We start from the raw sequence: 17,688 nt of genomic DNA, 5'->3' as shown, positions 1-17,688 counted from the left end.
TAAAGTAAATCCGTTGGGCATCTTTCTTTGCCTGTAGACAACAATTCTGATGCAAAAGAGCCAAACGGGACAGGCCAAAAGAAAAAAAAAAAAAAAAAAAAAAAAAGGAAATGAAGTTCCTCTACTAGTTCGTCAATGCATGAATTGGAGACATTGAAAACGCTCTCCATTTTCAGTAGGAGTAGCCCCACTTTCTTAGTAATAATTTTGTTTAAGTCCTCCTCAAGGACTGAGCCACATTAATTGTCATCGTCAACAATGTCACATTCTTCATCTGGGTTCTTTTGGTATTGATGAAGAACATTAGTCTTGAAATTTTCCAAGGAATGTGGGTTGTGTTTTCTACTCTTGTGCCTGTGGAATGTTGTGTATTTGTTAACCTTAATAATCACAATCCTCAAAAACACATGGCACAGTTTCAAACTTTTTTAGATGGCCACCAAGATGTTCAAAAAACTGCCTCTCACTGTCGAAAGAGCATGAATTACAGACAATGCACGTGAATGAAAGGATGTTGCCTGGCTGGGATGACTGTGAATGATGCTTTGACAAATGCGTCCTTAATGCACCCCATGTCTTGACAGTGCAAGGGCAATCTGCATGAAGGCAGGGTATGGAGTGGGCTCGACCAAAATGCCCATGTATTAGCCTGACGTGTTTCAGCAGGTCTAATCTTTTTGTGGTTGTGAAGTTGCACAACTTGCATTTCCAGTTCATTTTCCCATAACTGAGGACTTTGGTTAAGATTAACCACATTTTTAAGGTCAATGTGATTTATTTCATTTAGAAACTTGCATACCTATAAAGGATACACCGGGGGTGGGGACGTGGGTGGGTGCATCAGCCCTAGAACTGGTAACAGAGTCGTCTATCAGTGAGTCTCTGCTTGTAGAGACACACGTGAGGACCTGAAAAAGAGGGCAAACAGTGAGTGTCCACATACACAGATTCTTCATGCAACAAAAATAAGAAAATAAATTACACAAAATAAATTTTCAGATATGTACCTGGTTACAAGTTATTTATCTAACCTCAAAATTTCTCTGAGTGTCTTTAATGAAGGTAGAAATTAAACATAAGGTGAATATTGTTCTTCACTTTTTCTTTGCTCCTCTTATCTGAGAAGTCTGTCTGTCTGTTATAACACCACAGCACTTTACAGGAAGGGCCAGAGTCGTCTCTATTTTTTGAGGCGACTGAGGTCCTTCAACATCTGCCAGAAAATGCTGAGGATTTTCTATGAGTCTGTTGTGGCCAGTGCGATCCTCTATGCTGTTGCATGCTGGGGGAGCAGGTTGAGGGTCGCAGATGCCAACAGACTTAATAAACTGATCCGTAAGGCCAGCAATGTTGTGGGGATGGAGCTGGACTCCCTCAAGGTGGTGTCGGAGAGGCGGATGCTGTCCAAGATAAAGACAATGTTGGATAACACCTCCCACCCACTCCATGACATGTTGGTCAGTCACAGGAGCTCGTTCAGTGAGAGACTGAGATTACCGAAAAGCACCACTGAACGACACAGGAAATCATTCCTGCCTGTGGCCATCTCCCTGTACAACGCATCCACTTAACACACTGTTTGCTGCTACAACTACACATGTTTCTTTTCCAAATATTTATTTATAAGTGACTTATGTATGTATGTATGTATATATATGTATATATTGTACTATTCTTAGTTAGTGTATTGTCTGTCTTGTCTTAATGTTGGTTTAAAATGGAGCACTGTAACAAAAAATAATTTCCCCCAGGGATCAATAAAGTATTCTGATTCTGATTCTGATTCTGATATACTTAACATGTCTCACACTCATACAGTAAGACAAATGGTGGGGGTGGTGTAGTAAGGAAGTTGGGGGAAGCAGACAACTCCACAGGAAGAGTCTTTTGTGTCTTCGAGGACTCTGGGAGGTAGCAAGGGAGTGTGAACCTTAAGGTGTGAAACAGCTGTGTACTGCCTTTTGTTCCTGGAGAAGGTATTTCACTGAGAGCCATGCTGGGCTCAGACTCTGCTGACCGTCTGTCCCGCGGTCATGCAGGGACTTCATCAAGCTTGGTTGTCTGTTCTTTGTGTGTTTGATTAAAGAATGTTAGCTACCGCTCACACACAAGAAAAGAAGCAGGCAACATGAGGTCAAGTTATGGCAATTTTATTTGTGTGTTTCAGTGCATGTATTTAGATTAGAGTTTTTAAAAACAAACAAACGTCCCAAGAAGAAGGATGGGGAGAAAGAAAGGTGGAGAGAGGAGGAAGAAACTATTGATGTCCTCAAACTGGATGCTGCTGGGTCAGTTCTTTCTCAGCAGTCTGCTCCAGAATCCCCTCCTGTCCTCGGCTTGCTTTGCTTTTGCCTTCAGTTCGTTTAAGGTCTTGTTGAGCTGCTCCTCGGCATCTTTAAATGTTTCTTTCAGCTGCTGTTTGGCCAGTTTCCCTTTGTGTTTGAGGAGCTCTTTAGCTTCCTTTTTGTGCTTTCGTATTTCTTTAAGTGCGTCTTTGCAGTCTTTCTTGGTCACCGTCATTTCTTTCTTGAATACCTTCACCTCAATTTTCTCTTCTGCAAGTTCTTCTTACACTTTCATCAGTTCCTTCTTCATGTTTTCAGTGTGACTCTTTGTATCTTCCATTTCTTTCTTTGCTTCCTGTGTTTTAATTTTCTCTTCCTCCAACACTTTTTGAGCTTCCAACAATTCTTTCTTCATATTTTCAATCTCATTTTCTGCCTCGTGGTTACGTTTTTTCTCCTCTTCAAGTTGTTGCTTCACATGCAGTAATTCCTTCCTTAGTGTTTCAGCTTCAGCCGTTACATTTGCAGCTTCTTGAGTTGCCAACTGCATTTTCCTTCTTTCCTCTTCAAAATCTTCCTGCACCTCCTGTAATTCCTGCAGCACATTTCCTGCCTCCTTCTTTGCAGTTTGATATTTCTTTTTGGCTTCTTGTGCTGTGCTTTTCTCTTCCTCCAATGCTTTTTGAGCTTCCAACAGTTCTTTCTTCATCTTTTCATTCTGGTTTTCTGCCTGTTGTTTTCCCATCTTCTCTCCTTTAAGTCTGAGACCCACATGCAGTAATTCCTGCAATACTACTTCAGTTTCAAACTTTGAATCTTTAGCTTCTCCTCTTGATTTTTCTGCCTCTTCTTTTAATTTGATATTTTCAGCCTGTATCATTTGAAGTTCTTCTTGCAGGTTAATCAGCTGTACTGAATTGTGAGGTGAAGCACTCGCCGATCCTCTTCTCGTTCTCCCTCGATTCATTTTGGCCTTTTAAACAAAGGAACCAACGTTTTGTAGAGGAGTGAAGTGAAGTTTTCGATGTTTCTTCGTCAGCTGTCGTTTGTCCTGCACAGAGATGCTGCTGTAGATGTGTCTCTAGCTGTGTCTGGATACAATGAAACATGCTGGAACTAAGTGCTTGTGTTGCACAGTTCTACTGAACATTCCATTCCATGCATGCTCCGCCCACATGGTCAGGAATGTCAGGTGCTGCATCGCCAAATGCTGCTCCCGTTGCCTAGCAATAACAGCTGTGTACTTTTTGGGGTCTGGTTCATTGTTTAATAAAGAAAACATGTCCAAGTACTGGGTGCTGAGGCTCAGCACATATTCTAGCCTGCTGTGTGGGTGGGCAGCTAGAAATCACTGGTGGGCAACATGAGTGAGGAGAAAACTGGAGCAGCCAAGCAGGGAGCTGCAGGTTGCTGGTTTGAGTCTCTGTTCAGATGCTGGTGTCTCCTCTCTCTGAGATGTCTGCAAACAGTCCCAGATAAAACAATAAGGATAATAAACAAACACGTGACTAAAATAACAATTATGACTCTGATGTGTTTCATGTGTAGCAGGATGGCCTCTATACAGCAGTCGCTGCAAGCATCCACATCGCCACACTCACTTTTCTTTAAGCAGGCGTGCTGGGCTCCTCCTAAGGAAAGTTTGAAACTTCATTTCCTTCATGCTGGTGAACTTTTTACCAAATATTTTCATCAAAGCTTCTCCATCACTGACAGGGATTGTTTGGATCTTCACACTCATCTCCACCAACCCTAAAAAATGAGTCTCACTTTGCTCATATAATGCCAGGAGTGTCTCCATATTCCACAAAAGTCTATGCAAACATGTAACAGTATCCCATATTCATAGAAATATTATTGATATTATAACAAAAGCTGTCACCAACACAATTGTCCCAAGAGCTTTTTTATTAGTTATTGCAAATGCTTGATTGCAGTTCTTGCTAGATGACAAAACCACTTATTAGGTTTAGAAGGAAATGACTTTTTCTACATGAGGTAAAGTTGGAGCTGTTTCCCCAAACTAAATGAAATCATCATTTAAAAAACTACAATCTGTATTTACTCTGAACATCTGTGTTAACATTTGGAAACATGTAAGTGTAACAAACATGTTAAAACATAAGAAATCAGGAAGGGGCATGTACAGGAATTTCTTTTACTTATGTATTAATCACATTATTTTATTGTATGATACCTTGGTGCCACTGGATGTTAACAAGGGTCTGTTATGCAGAAATAACAGATTGTGCACTTACCTCACTAAAATAAAGGCATTTGCAATGGCATAGATTAATATTCATGCTTCATGGAATTAGCTTCATAGATCATATTAATAGATGTAATATGCTTCACAGAACATGCCGTATTTCTCCAAATTATCGCCCAGACATATAATATGCAAAATTAATTTGGACCCCAGGTGTTTAAAAGAACCAGGTTGCTATATGTGGCCTGCTGAATAATTGGGGACGTATGATTATGAAAACAATTATTAAGCACTGATGTTCTAACACTACCCAATACAATATTAAATCAATTCAAAAATACTTTACTTGATCCCACAAAACAAAGCGCAGGTGCAGCAACAGTGGGTATTTTCACACATACTAGTGGGATACAGTAGTACTTTGTTTTATTTTTTAACATCTGCCGTTTCAATATTTTAGAAAAAGCTAGCATTGACTAATTTTTAAACTTAAGCAGTCAGACAGTCATGCACAGGCCTGGACTGGGACAACATTTCAGGCTGAGAGCTTTACCCCCCCGCTTTTATTTTGGTGTGACACCCTGGGCAACTTCAGCTACTTTCTGTCAGAGACCGTTGGCAACACTGATGGTCTCATGAGACGCCCTCCCTCTCTCAGACACACTTGTCCCGCCCCGTGAGCGAGTATCTTAATCATCAGTAAGTAGGAGAGACTTTCTATCCAATCAGAGGTGAGGAAGGTGGGACCTGCCCCTACTTACTGAACGTAAGATACTCTTTAACCACACATCAATAAATACAGTTAATAATTCAAACTCTCAGAGCAGTCTTTGTTTTTTATTGATCGTTTCGCGTTGGTTTTATTTGTTTTGCTGCTGAAAAATCTCCCTATAGCTGGAGTTCATGATGCTGCTGTGTCCAAGGCTGGACTGGGACAAAAAATCGGCCCGGGCATTTTGACTAGAGACCGGCCCACCAGGATAAAGATTGAAAATGTGACGTCATTCAGGGGTAAAACCGCAAAGGATTCTGGGAACTTGTGGCAAGAGGTACTAGCGCACGCAGGCTTTCAATTGAAATCAGTTACACAGCGATAAAAAGAAACCCAAAAAATGGCAAGAAGCTGTTGTATTATTAACTGCAATAGCCGGTCGCATGACAGCCACGGGAAGCTGACGGGTAAAGAGATCGTTTTTTTTTTATCGGATTACGTCGTTGAAGAGAAATTTTTTAAGCCATGTTTCCGAAGTAAGAGCCGACGGATGGTCTGGATATACCAAATATAACGTCTCAGAACACTCCAGCTCACAGGTTAGTCTGCTCCAAGCATTCCCACAAAGGTCAGCGTTTTTTAGTCGTTAATACGTCATTTTTCTTAACATAATTGGTGATATAGGTTACAAGCAAGTCTGGCGCTGAACAGAAATTGTCGCGCTATGCTCCTTTGTTTATTGTGCATAAATAGTGAATTGTCCTGACACAATATTGCGTTTCGCTTCTGTTATTATGGTACATTGACAAAAACATATACTTTTATTCACAGGATAAAACAGTTGTTTTGTATCACTAATTGTCCAGTGCGATTACAACATACAATATTATTGTCACTGCTACATTTCTGTGATGCTACCAGAAATTGTTTCCACTACTAATTAATTACCGTTGAGCTCAAAGGTTATATTAATAAACGGTTAACGAATGTGTATTTATGACGATTTGTGAGACTGGTAAACTTACCTTTGTTCGTACGATGGTCTTTCGTTCTACACGGTGCGTTTCAAGGTCCTGCACCCATCCGTCGGTAAACTGTACCTGGGCTTGTTGCAGTGACCTGAAGTTACTAACCTTCCTGAGTGTATGCACTCACTCCAAGAACCGTATAATTATAAATCTGAGCGTGGTGAAAGTTGGGCAGCACGCTAACGTCTTTTGTCCACTCTGTGTGCTCGTAAGGGTCTGACCCTTTCACACCTTTGATTTTTTTCCTCATATCTTTTCTTTGTCTTTTCATCAAGTCTGTCTTTGTACGGACCGGCATTGTTCTCCTTTTGTTTTGTACATTCCTTTTTTGTGCGGCAAAGATAAAACAAGAAGGTATTGGAACCGGAGAATGAACGTTTTGCGGTGCTGCAAATGATGCGGTACTTGGATTGTTTTGCCACAAGTTCCCGGCATGCAATGCGCGAAAATCACGTGATTGCTAAAGAAGGGGGAGGGTGCATCCGGCCTCCTCGGCTGTAATTGGTCCAGCCCAGAGTCGATCATGACCAACTGGCCAATCCAACACCTTTCATTATATATACCCTTCCTAAAAAAAAAAAAATACATTGGCCCATAAAAACAAAAAATTGCCAGCGGCCCACCGGGCAAATGCCCGGTATGCCTGATGGCCAGTCCAGCTATGGCTGTGTCCCAGTGTTTCCCCGCAGTGCGAACAGCTGAGCGGATTATGAAGCAGATACGGGAGCAAAGCGGTATCTGCATGACAGAACAAGCGACTACTGCCGCGCACATTTTTAAATACGAGCAAACATGCTTCAGAGCTTTTTCAGAAAGTTCTGGTGCTGCTAAAACAAAGGCGCCAGTTACAGCTGGGAGAAAGCTTTCAGTGAGCTCTCCGGGATGATGAGCTACAGTGAAGATCAATGGGGAGACGCAGACGGATGCAACAGCTGCTTTTTAAGAGTTTTAAAACACGACTGTTGGGAATAATCTGCCCAACAGTCGTGTTTGAGGGCAATGAGGCATGTTGTATAGAGCGCTTTGAGTACTCCGGGAGAGTAGAAAAGCGCTACATAAGAATCAGTCCATTTACCAGTGTTCATAGAATCTCAAAGACATACCGGATTTAAGTTTGCTTACCTGCTTTATGTGTTGACCCAGGAGCAGAGCCACCACAACTTAAGGATTGCCGCTCTCAAAAAAATAATAATTAAAAATCGTCTGACGTCCATTTTCTTTTCCATCAAGGCAGGAAAGTAGTTTGCAAAGACCGCGATTGTAATTATTGGGGGTGTCCAAATTCATGGGCTGCATCCTCCCGGGGACGCATTTGTAGACCGATTACGTCACAGCGACGCACCGAAGGCTGCCCAATGCGTCCTCCTTTTCCCCGAATTTCAAGGATGGGTCGGGTGTGTCCTTCGTGGCCTACCATATCCCAGAATTCATAACGCGGCCCAGCCAAACTCCAGTATCCGGCAATGGTGGCTACTACTAAGTTTTAAAATTACTCTTATCAATCTTTCTGGGTCACAAAATAAACTTTTAACATATTTTCAGGCGAGAAAGTAGCTGTGCTGTGCAAACTTCAAATATCTGCTCGGTTTATCAAAATATCGCATATTTGCAAAAGTGCTTCGACGTTTTCGGAGACGTCTGTTACCCAACAGCTCGATAGCAAGCCAGGAGCTCGAGGGTCACTAGAGCCGCCGAGACCGGCACAACTCCCGGCACATCATTTTCAGATCACCGCGGACTTTCGCTGCTTGGGTTAAACGTAATATATAAGTCACTTAGACAACCTAAAAATGTTATTGTTGGGCTTTGTTCAGTGTTTTTTTTGTTCGTGAGTAAATCGGTTTGGCTGAGATTAAAGTTATTAGGTTAGAGTAGATAAAATAAAACTTTATTAATCCCCCGGGTGGTTTTCACACAGCTGAATAAACGTCAAACAGAAAACCGATTAAACAGAAGTGTGAGATGGTCAAGAATTTATGCCAGTGTCCTGTTATATTTTAGATAGCAAGGAGCAGACGGCAGTTTCACTCCACCGAGGGAGCTCATGGAGCCCACGAATTTGGACACGACTTTTATCTTGGACAACATTCACCTCTCTGACACATCCCCACAAAATTACTGGCCTTGCGGATCAGTTTATTGAGTCTGTTAGTATCAGCAACCCTCAATCTACTCCCCCGGCATGCAACAGCATGGAGGATTGCACTGGCCACAACAGACTCCTAGAACTCGTAGAAATGCCCAACAGATTTATTTTCCCGAGTGGATCAATATGGCTTTTACCATACTGGTCCACAGGATTGTGTCCACTGTTTGTTTGGCTGTTATTATTTATTTATTTATTTATTTATTACTTTTAAGTTATTACAATCAGAATGGACAGGATTGGGGGATGGGAAAGGGAAAGACAAAGAAAAGAGAACTTGGAAAAAACTTAACAGAAGGAGAAGGAAAAGAAAAATGGAGGAGAGAGAGAGAGAGAGAGAAAGAAAGGATACTAAAAATCTGTTTCATCATCTGCAGAAAAAAAACCAAGCAAAAACAGAACAACACAGTAGGGAAACCACAGCAACAACCTAAGTAACAGTAAATAATAAATATTGAATGTTACTGAGCAGCATGCAATATTTATGATAATGAATGATATGTCTGAAAGGCAGCAGCCAACCAAGATAGTGTGTTTGTGAGGACGTAAGCCAGTACAAGCCTGAGCACCCAGCTCCAGACACCAAGAACCACCAACGCACTTGTGGGTGGGGGCATCAGCCACTGGCAGGGAGTGTGGTGGGGGCACACTCTCTGCCTGAGATGTTCCGAGAGAGGTGGAGTCTAAGAGCTCCACATTATGTACAAAATTGGTTCCAGGGCATAAAAAATGTTGTGCATGACTCATTGGTTGATCCACACAATATTAATGAAAAACTTTGTTAAAGCAATGAATACGAGAGGTGAAGGCTTCCTGTACATGTAACAAATGTTTTCAGTCAGTAATAAGAAAATAAAGGAAGGTATTTTTGTTGGTCCGCAGATCTGACGGAGACAGAGAAAAGTCATTTAGACAGCATTCTACATGTACAGCATGTACTGCTTTCAAGAATATTGTCAAATAATATTCTATGGAATTACAAGGGACCAAATTATGCTGGGCAAGTTGAAAGCATACGAACATACAAGTTGATGAACTTGAACATATCACTAAAGATGACTTTTTTTCACTCTCACTAATTGTCCCCAGCCAATCTGGGCAACAACGGTGACAACCCTGGAGAAACCAAGCTAGAGAAACACAACTAGAGGAAGTGGAGCCTGTCAGTGCATATTTTACAATCGATTTTTAAAAACATTATTTCCACTTTTCTCAGAAACTAGGCCTGATAGAACATGACACTTTCTGCAACACAATTAATACATTTACACAATTTGTGTAGTTTGTGCCTGTGTACACCTGTGTGTACACCTGTGTGCACACCTGTGTGGATCAGCACGCTTGTATTCAAAAGGTTTCTCCATGTAAGGATCTCTTAGAGGCTGTCGGGAATTATAACCCCGTCCCCCAGGGCATGAAGCAGGCAAGGAGGAGATCCAGGCCCCAGACATCCAGAGGCCCCCACAGTGCGAGAGCCCAAGGAGGACCATTGGAGGGGCAACCATGCCACCCTCCTGGGAAAAGCTGACGAGAGCTCCAGACAAGGGGTCACCCAGCAGCCACGGAGCAGAAGCCAGAGGGGACTGCAGTGACATGCCCACGGGCTCTGCCGGCAACCAGGTGCACCAGAGTGGACTGACAGGCCCTGTCAAGAAGCCACCGGCAGTGAGCCGGTATATACCTGAACGCCCAGCCCCGGACAACAAGAGCCACCAATACGTCTGAGGGCATCAGCCACCGGCAGGGAGTGTGGTGAAGGGAGATAAGGATCCATAACTTGGGGAGCCTGAGATGTTCATGCATTCCCATCCTCATGCACACATATACAAATACTCAACCAACGTGGAGACAGACACAAATAGAAACTGTACACACAATCACACTCCCCAAACAAATTCTATACCCCAGGTCCAGGTACCCTCGCCCCCAGAGGGGGAAACCAAACCTAGACCCAGGAGGTGTTAACCTTTTCCCTGTGGTGGAAACAAGCAGATCGCCCCGGCTCAGCAGCAGCAGGGAGGATCCGCACATCAGACTCCAATGGGACAGCCAACGCCTGCTTCCAGCCCCTCCACCCCAATGGCTAACAGAAAATGGGGGTGTAAGAAGACCTCAAACCTCCCTCCGCGCGCTCATATGTAGTGTTGCTGCATGCTGTTCTAAAGTGCATTTGAAACACGCGAAGGCATGGTGCTTCCTGCCAGAGAGCAGCAGGTGTCAGCACGGGCCCTTCTGAGAACCCTCAGTGTCTACATGCATTTATTCACTGTGGCTCTCAGACGAGGCAGATGCATCTCTCACCCTCTCCTTCCCCTTATCTTCCCTGCTTGCTGCTTCTTTGTCCTTGTCTGGTCTTGTCTGACTGTAACCTTGAGAGAGCCTCTCATTCTCGCTCTTGTTCTCTAAAACCTAAAGAAGAACCATGGATTTGATCCGCTGGTCCCTTAATGCAATTGACACTCTCTTCTTGACGACAAGCCTGGGGTCGGGAGAACCCCAGTGTCCTGGAGGGACGTTCCCTGCTGGATACACGATGAACGGGTGGCAGAAGTAGCACGTCGTGTCCCTGGTGGGACTGTCTATTGAGGACATTGAAGACATCTACCTTTTTGGAACCATGATAACGGGGTTCTTGCTAATCAGAGCTGGCTCGGTCCTGGCTTATCGAAAATTTAAGAAAGCGCTGACTACTGTTCAAACCCCCACAAAGCTGGCCGCTATGATTGAAACTGTGGGAAGAGCTGTGAGTAGACTGTTCTTACTGAACGCAATATGGGAAAGATCTTGGAGGAGCTCGCAACGGATGACACAACAGGAGACCAGTGATGGACATTAAGAACGACTGTAAAATTGATGCAGTTTGTTCATCCCAAAACAACATTTACAACATCTCTTGTGGCTACCCCCCACCCTGACGGCACCGACTGGACAACGGTTGAAGGTTGACGTCGAGGAGAACAACAATTTATCCTAGAGATACGAGAACAACCTGACTCTCTGCCCTATTCCTCAAGGTCACCTGCATAGGCTGCGGACTGTTGATTTTAGCCTAAGAGGCAAAAGGACACTCTCTAAGGCTGAACACAAGACACACACACACACACACACACACACACACACACACACACATATACTGATACGCCCTCACCACTACCCTCCCCCACCTGAATCCAATGCCTCCCACTGGAATATTTGCCCATGTTGCTTGTCTGTGTTTTTTATTGTGTTATGGTGTCATGATATCTGTGCTTTCTTTATGTGCTATCTGGGGTCAGTTCCCCCGCTGACCTCAGTAGGCACCCCCGCTTTCTGGAACACACCAAGGCCAGGGGGCTGCTGCCCCCTGACCGAGTTTAAAAAGCTCGGTGCTTTTCCTTGACATTTTGCCGTGATGTTTCAAAGAGCCGGAAAAGTAAATAGTAAGTAAATAGACAGAAACGAAGCAGGTTGAATCATCTTGTGTCCAGTCAGTGTCTGTGTCTGCCCCGGCTCCCACGCTGTCGCCTGCAGCTCCACCCTCGTCTGGCCCGGCCTCCGAGTCTTCGTCCCCGCCTGGCCCGGCCTCCGAGTCTTCGCCCTCGCCTGGCCCGGCCTCCGAGTCTTCAGCTCCGCCTGGCCCGGCTTCGAGTCTTCAGCGCCGCCTGGTCCGGCCTCCGAGTCTTCAGCTCCGCCTGGTCCGGCCTCCGAGTCTTCAGCGTCGCCTGGTCCAGCCTCCGTGTCTTCGCCTTCAACGTCGCCTGGTCCTGCCTCTCTCCGTCTAGCTTCATCTACGCCTGAGGTCTCCATGCCGTCTCGTCCTGCACGTCCTGTCCGGCCTACTCGTCCTGCACGTCCTGCACGTCCTGTCCGGCCTACTCGTCCTACTCGTCCTGCACGTCCTGTCCGGCCGCTTTCCAGGCCGATGACTGGACATCGTTGCCGTTATGGACGGGCCCCTGAACTGCGCCGGTGCCTCCCGCCCGGCCGGCCTCCTGACCTGCTCCGTCGCCGCCGGTGCCTCCCGCCTGCCCGGCCTCCTGAACTGTTTTCTGGGCTCTTGGGCCGTCAGCCTCTGGGCCGCCCCCCCGAACTGCCTGGGTTTGGACTGTTGTGCCGTCAGCCTCTGGGCCGGCCCCTTGAACTTTTTGTGACCTGTTTTTCCTGGCCGCCTGCGCCTGTCGTGAGCCTGTTTTTGTTCTGTTGCTTTCCTGGCTCTAGTGTTTGCACTTTTTTTTGTTTCTGGCTCCTTGTGTTCGGTTTGTTTCGAGCCCTCCTTCCTGTTTTCCCCCACCGCCCACCCTGGTTGGGTTGTTTTTTGTTTTGGTGTCGGTTTGGGCCAGCCCTTTAGAGGGGGATACTGTTAGGATGCCTGGGTCGTCGACCCAGGGTTTTTGAGTTTATTATATTATTTATAATTTCTAGTCTTTGGGTTTTTGTTAGAGTCATGTCTTATGGTTTGTCTCTGTGTAATCCTTAGTTGCTGTCTCCCCTGTCCGCTATATTCCCGTGTCCAGTCAGTGTCTGTGTCTGCCCTGGTCCCACGTCTCTGTTCCCTCTGTAGTGCCTGCATGTGAGTCTGTCTTTTGTTCAGTCTGTGTTATGTGTTTCCTGTTTTACTTTGAAGGTCTCTGTCTTATCTCAGTGTGTTCAGTTTACGCTTCCTTGTCTCGTTAGTTCTGATTTGCCCCCAGCTGTGTTTCCCTCCTGTTGTCCATTCCCTGATTGCTCCCTCTGTGTATTTAAGCCCTGTGTTTCAGTTTGTCATTGTCGCGATCTACTCTTATCTACCCTCATGTATGCTGTGTGTTTTGTTTTTCCCTGCCTACGTTAATGTTTGTACTTTGGAGGTTTGTTACTTTGAGTTCAGCATTAAAGCTGTTTTTTGAGTTCACGTCTGTCTCCGGAGTCAGCACTTTTGGTCCTTTTCCTGCCTGCTCACAGCCGTTTCATAACAGAACATAAGCGTTTCAGATGTCTCAGTGTGGAAAAACAACTGTTCGGAAATGATTGAAAACACTAGTGTCACTAGTGTCATTTTAGACGAAAACGAGTATGAGTATGGAATGGCCACACTAAGTGGTCTTAGTTACAAGTGTGAAAACTCAAGCTCCTTTTCCAGAGGGCATTTCTGTAAAGGTCGGAGGTATGAGCCACTCCATCACCACGCCTTTTACTTCATAAAGTGAGTGTTATCAAACTGTATAACACTGCATAACTAAAGGAATACATGCGTCCTCTACAGTGAAGGTCCTAGTTGAGTTTTCCTTCCCACTTTTCTATAGTAACAGAAAAATGCCATCAATATTAAAAGGTTGCGCCCATTATTGAATTTTCAGGAAAGAAAGTTTAAAAAAATCTTTTTGTCTTTTTTCTGGTGACCATGCTTTTTTAAAAAAGCCAACAACCCAGAAACATAAGGGGGGCGGGGGGTGTTTTTTTGGTAGATGATGTTTAGCATTGTTGTTGAGCTTCTGTTTTTTATATCTTTTGAAGCGTCTCTTCATCTGAAATACTGCAGTACACAGCAGTGATGTAAAGCAAAGTCATATTAGGAAGGGTCAGCAAGAGAACGGAACACGGGTTTCTGCATGGGAAGGAGACGTTGTTAAAACAAAAGTACGTGTGTTCCTCTTATTGTTTCATCATTCAACATATCATCTGTTTTGTGCAGTTTGAAAAAACAGTTTCACATATTCATTCAGAACGCAAAACCACAAGAGTTTATTTCTAGTACAGGTACAGGATATCATCGAAAAACATCCTCATGTCAAAGAAAAGAATAAGTGTGTGTGTGTGTGTGTGTGTGTGTGTGTGTGTGTGTGTGTGTGTGAGAGAGAGAGAGAGAGAGAACATTGTAACCAGAGCAGGAAAACTGAGCCTGCTCTTTGCCTGTAAGCCACAGAATCACCATAAAGCTAGTTCTAGAAGGAAACAACTAAAAGAACTTCAGTCTGCAAGCACAGATCTTTAACAGGGATCCAGGATTCAGTCAAATATGTCAAATCTCAAAGAGTGTGCCTAAATCAGATGAAGTTTGAGCCCTACATTATTACTTGTTCTTAACGAATCATGCATGACAATATCCAAGTTTTTTGCTTATAAATTTACCAGGTTAAAGTTAATTTTATTTTGTTTGTGGAATATTACCCCCTGCCCTGTTTTATTGTTGTTTATTTTTAATAACAGTCTTAACGGGTCTTTACCTTACGAGATTAAGTGCCTTGAGGCGATTGTTGTCATGATGTAGAGCTATATACATTGAATTGAATTGAACCACTTTCAGTATATGAATCACAGCTGCCTTGTGTAGGGACTGAGCATGTGCAGCTCCCAACATGAGGACAGGACACCAATACTACTTTTACAGCATGAACTTTTCACTCTCTAGGGGTCATAGTACACTTACTGCATCTAACAATGCAAGCACCTCTTAGGAGTTTTCTTACACTTGATGATGGAGATACCCGATGGCACTCTAAGATCTTTTAAATACTCTTTATATTGTACATTGTGTATATAGTTTTATTATTTTTGACACATTGTGTTTAATAGAGGAGCAGGTGCAAGTATCTGCATCTATCTTCACTGTTAGACACTACTTGGGATTTTATTTTCGTGTTTTTTTGTGTGTGGTTTGTGGTGCCTTTGTTTAGGCATTTAGTCCCATTCTTTCGAGACAACATGCAAGATTTAAAATCTTTTCATTTATCAGTTGTTTGTCCTAGATAAGATCTCATTCTTGATTGGGTGTTGTGGGTCATGTGACTGTTCACAGGCAATTTAAGATGGCGCTGCTTAGTGTTTCACTGTCTGATGAAGAGCAGGTGTGCTTTGAACATCAATTCGTTTTCCTTCCAGTGTTTCGGCTCTGCACCGGATGAGGATGTGTGGGGATTCGTTTTTGTTCTCTATTAAATAGAATATTGTAATTTTGTACTGAAAGCCAGAGAGATTAGAAAACCTGAATCAACATGTCAACAAGAAAACAGAAGAAAGTCAAAGTTGGAGGTTAAGTTTACAATTCATTTTTACACTGGTGTTTGTTTGTTTTTTTAATCTTGACTAAATTTGCTAAAAACAAAGAGTGTTTACTTTGAACACATTTAAGCTGCTGCTAAAAGCAAATGAACATGAATGATAAGGCCCTGCATTGTCCTTCTTCTGACACAGCTACAATGTTTAATCGTTGCTGTGTGTGTCCACCCTCCACAAACTCGTTTATGTGGCAACACACACACACACACACAGACACACACGCGCACACACACACACACACACACACACACACACACACACACACACACACACACACACACACACATTTAGTTGTACAAATCGTGGTCCATGGTTATCAACACTTGGTCAGGTTATCTGTTATTGTTCTGTGCACATGAGTGCTTGACAGGTTAAACCTAACTATTGTAGCTCAACCATTAGCCATAACTAGTGATGTGCGGATCGATCCTGAAATATCGATTCCTCCGATACCAATCATTTATGTTCTAGAATCGATTCTCACATTAAAATATCGATATTTTAGTAATTTAGGGTAAGTTTGTAGTTTATCATTAACAGGAACACAGTGGAAAGAAACTATAACATTCGGATTGTCTACATTCAAAGGAACTACTTCCTCTAACGCCTTTCATAGTCATGTGCGAAATACGGCTGTATAAATGTCTCGCAGCCCCTTGGTGTGTGCACTCACAACAATGGCTGAGCGTAATTGTGCGGACATATTTTACCTCCACAAACAGCTGAGACATGGTTAACTGTTCTCCCACTAGGAGCTCAGTCTGAGTGGAGTTTTTTTTCTCCTCCTCTCACCTCATGTTATGTATTTTCGTTGTTTTTTTTCCCTATCAGCCTACCTTTCTGACATGTCTCCCCCATGTGATGTTTGTGTAAAGTTGGTCAGAAGGTTCCTTTGTAAGTTCCATTAGTGTGCTGCCTGCTGCAACCCTAATTTCCTTCGGGATTAATAAAGTATTCTGATTCTGATTCTGATTAGCGATACATGTGGCAAAAAAAGTGAGATGTTGTGGCCATACTTGCCAACCTTGAGACCTCAGAATTAGGGAGCTCCACGAGCTCCCTCGGTGGAGTGAAACTGCCGTCTGCTCCTTGCTATCTAAAATATAACCGGGCGCTGACTTAAGCTCTCGGCCGTCTCACACTTCTGTTTAATCAGTTTTCTGTTTAACGTTTATTCAGCTGTGTGAAAACCCCGGAGGAACCCTCCCGAGGGATTAAAAAAGTTACATTTAATTTAATCTAATAACTTTAATCTCAGCCAAACCGATTTACTCACGAACAAATAAAACACTGAAAAAGCCAAACAATAACATTTTTAAGTTATCAAAGTGACTTATATATCATGTTTAACCCGAGTAGTGAAAGACAGCGGGGGTTTGAAGACGATGTGTCGGTCGGCTTGTAACAACCCTTATTGTTTTATAGCACCACTGTGCTAGGAGGGGGAGTCTCCTAGGGGGTGTGTGAGTATAGCGTGGCAGCCATTACATGCTGCTCGTGTTCTGTTCTCAGGATAGACCTCACCATTGTAACGGCCTGGCACCGGCGACTACCGATCCCCGCACATGTATGTACGGACAGTGTAGAGCCGTGGAGACCTGGCTTGTATGGTCTTATGTTGCTGACAAGGAATAAAGGTCTGTTGTTTAATTTAACTGACTGACTTCAAGTTATCCGGCTAACCTCCACACCACATGCCCGTGGGACCTGCTAGCCGCTCCTTCCTCGCCAGACTGCTGTTACAGGCTCAGATATTTGAAGTTTACACAGCTACATTCTCACCTGAAAATATTTTAAAAGGTTTTTTGCGACCCAGAAAGAGAAATAAGAGTAATATTAAAACTAAGTAGCTGCCGCCATTGTTGGAGACTGGAATTGGCAGGGCCGCGCTATAAATTCTGTGATATGGTTTTTCAATTTTGTTGTCCGGGTGGAAAATCGGGAGAAATTCGGGAGAATGGTGGCTCCGGGAGATTTTCGGGAGGGGCACTGAAATTCAGTATTCTCCCGGAAAAATCGGGAGGGTTGGCATGTATGGTTGTGGCAACATCACTAACCTTGTCAAACACCTCAGAGTAAATCATATCACAGAATATGAGGAGTGTATGTTGAGGCGAACTGAAGAGGAGGAGAGGGACGGGTGCTGCTAGGGCGAGACAGACGTCTCTCATGGACTCCTTTAGTGCTGCAGGCAGGCAAGGTGTTCAAATAGCACAACTTCAGATTTTTTATTTCTATATGATGAACTCTACATTCTTAAGTGATAAGAACAAGTAATCTGATGTCCTGTGATC

The sequence above is a fragment of the Maylandia zebra genome, linkage group LG5 (genome assembly GCF_041146795.1).
Source record: "Maylandia zebra isolate NMK-2024a linkage group LG5, Mzebra_GT3a, whole genome shotgun sequence".
NCBI lineage: Eukaryota > Metazoa > Chordata > Actinopteri > Cichliformes > Cichlidae > Maylandia > Maylandia zebra.
The sequence above is the reverse complement of the archived record's forward strand: the minus strand, read 5'-3'. Positions refer to the sequence as shown.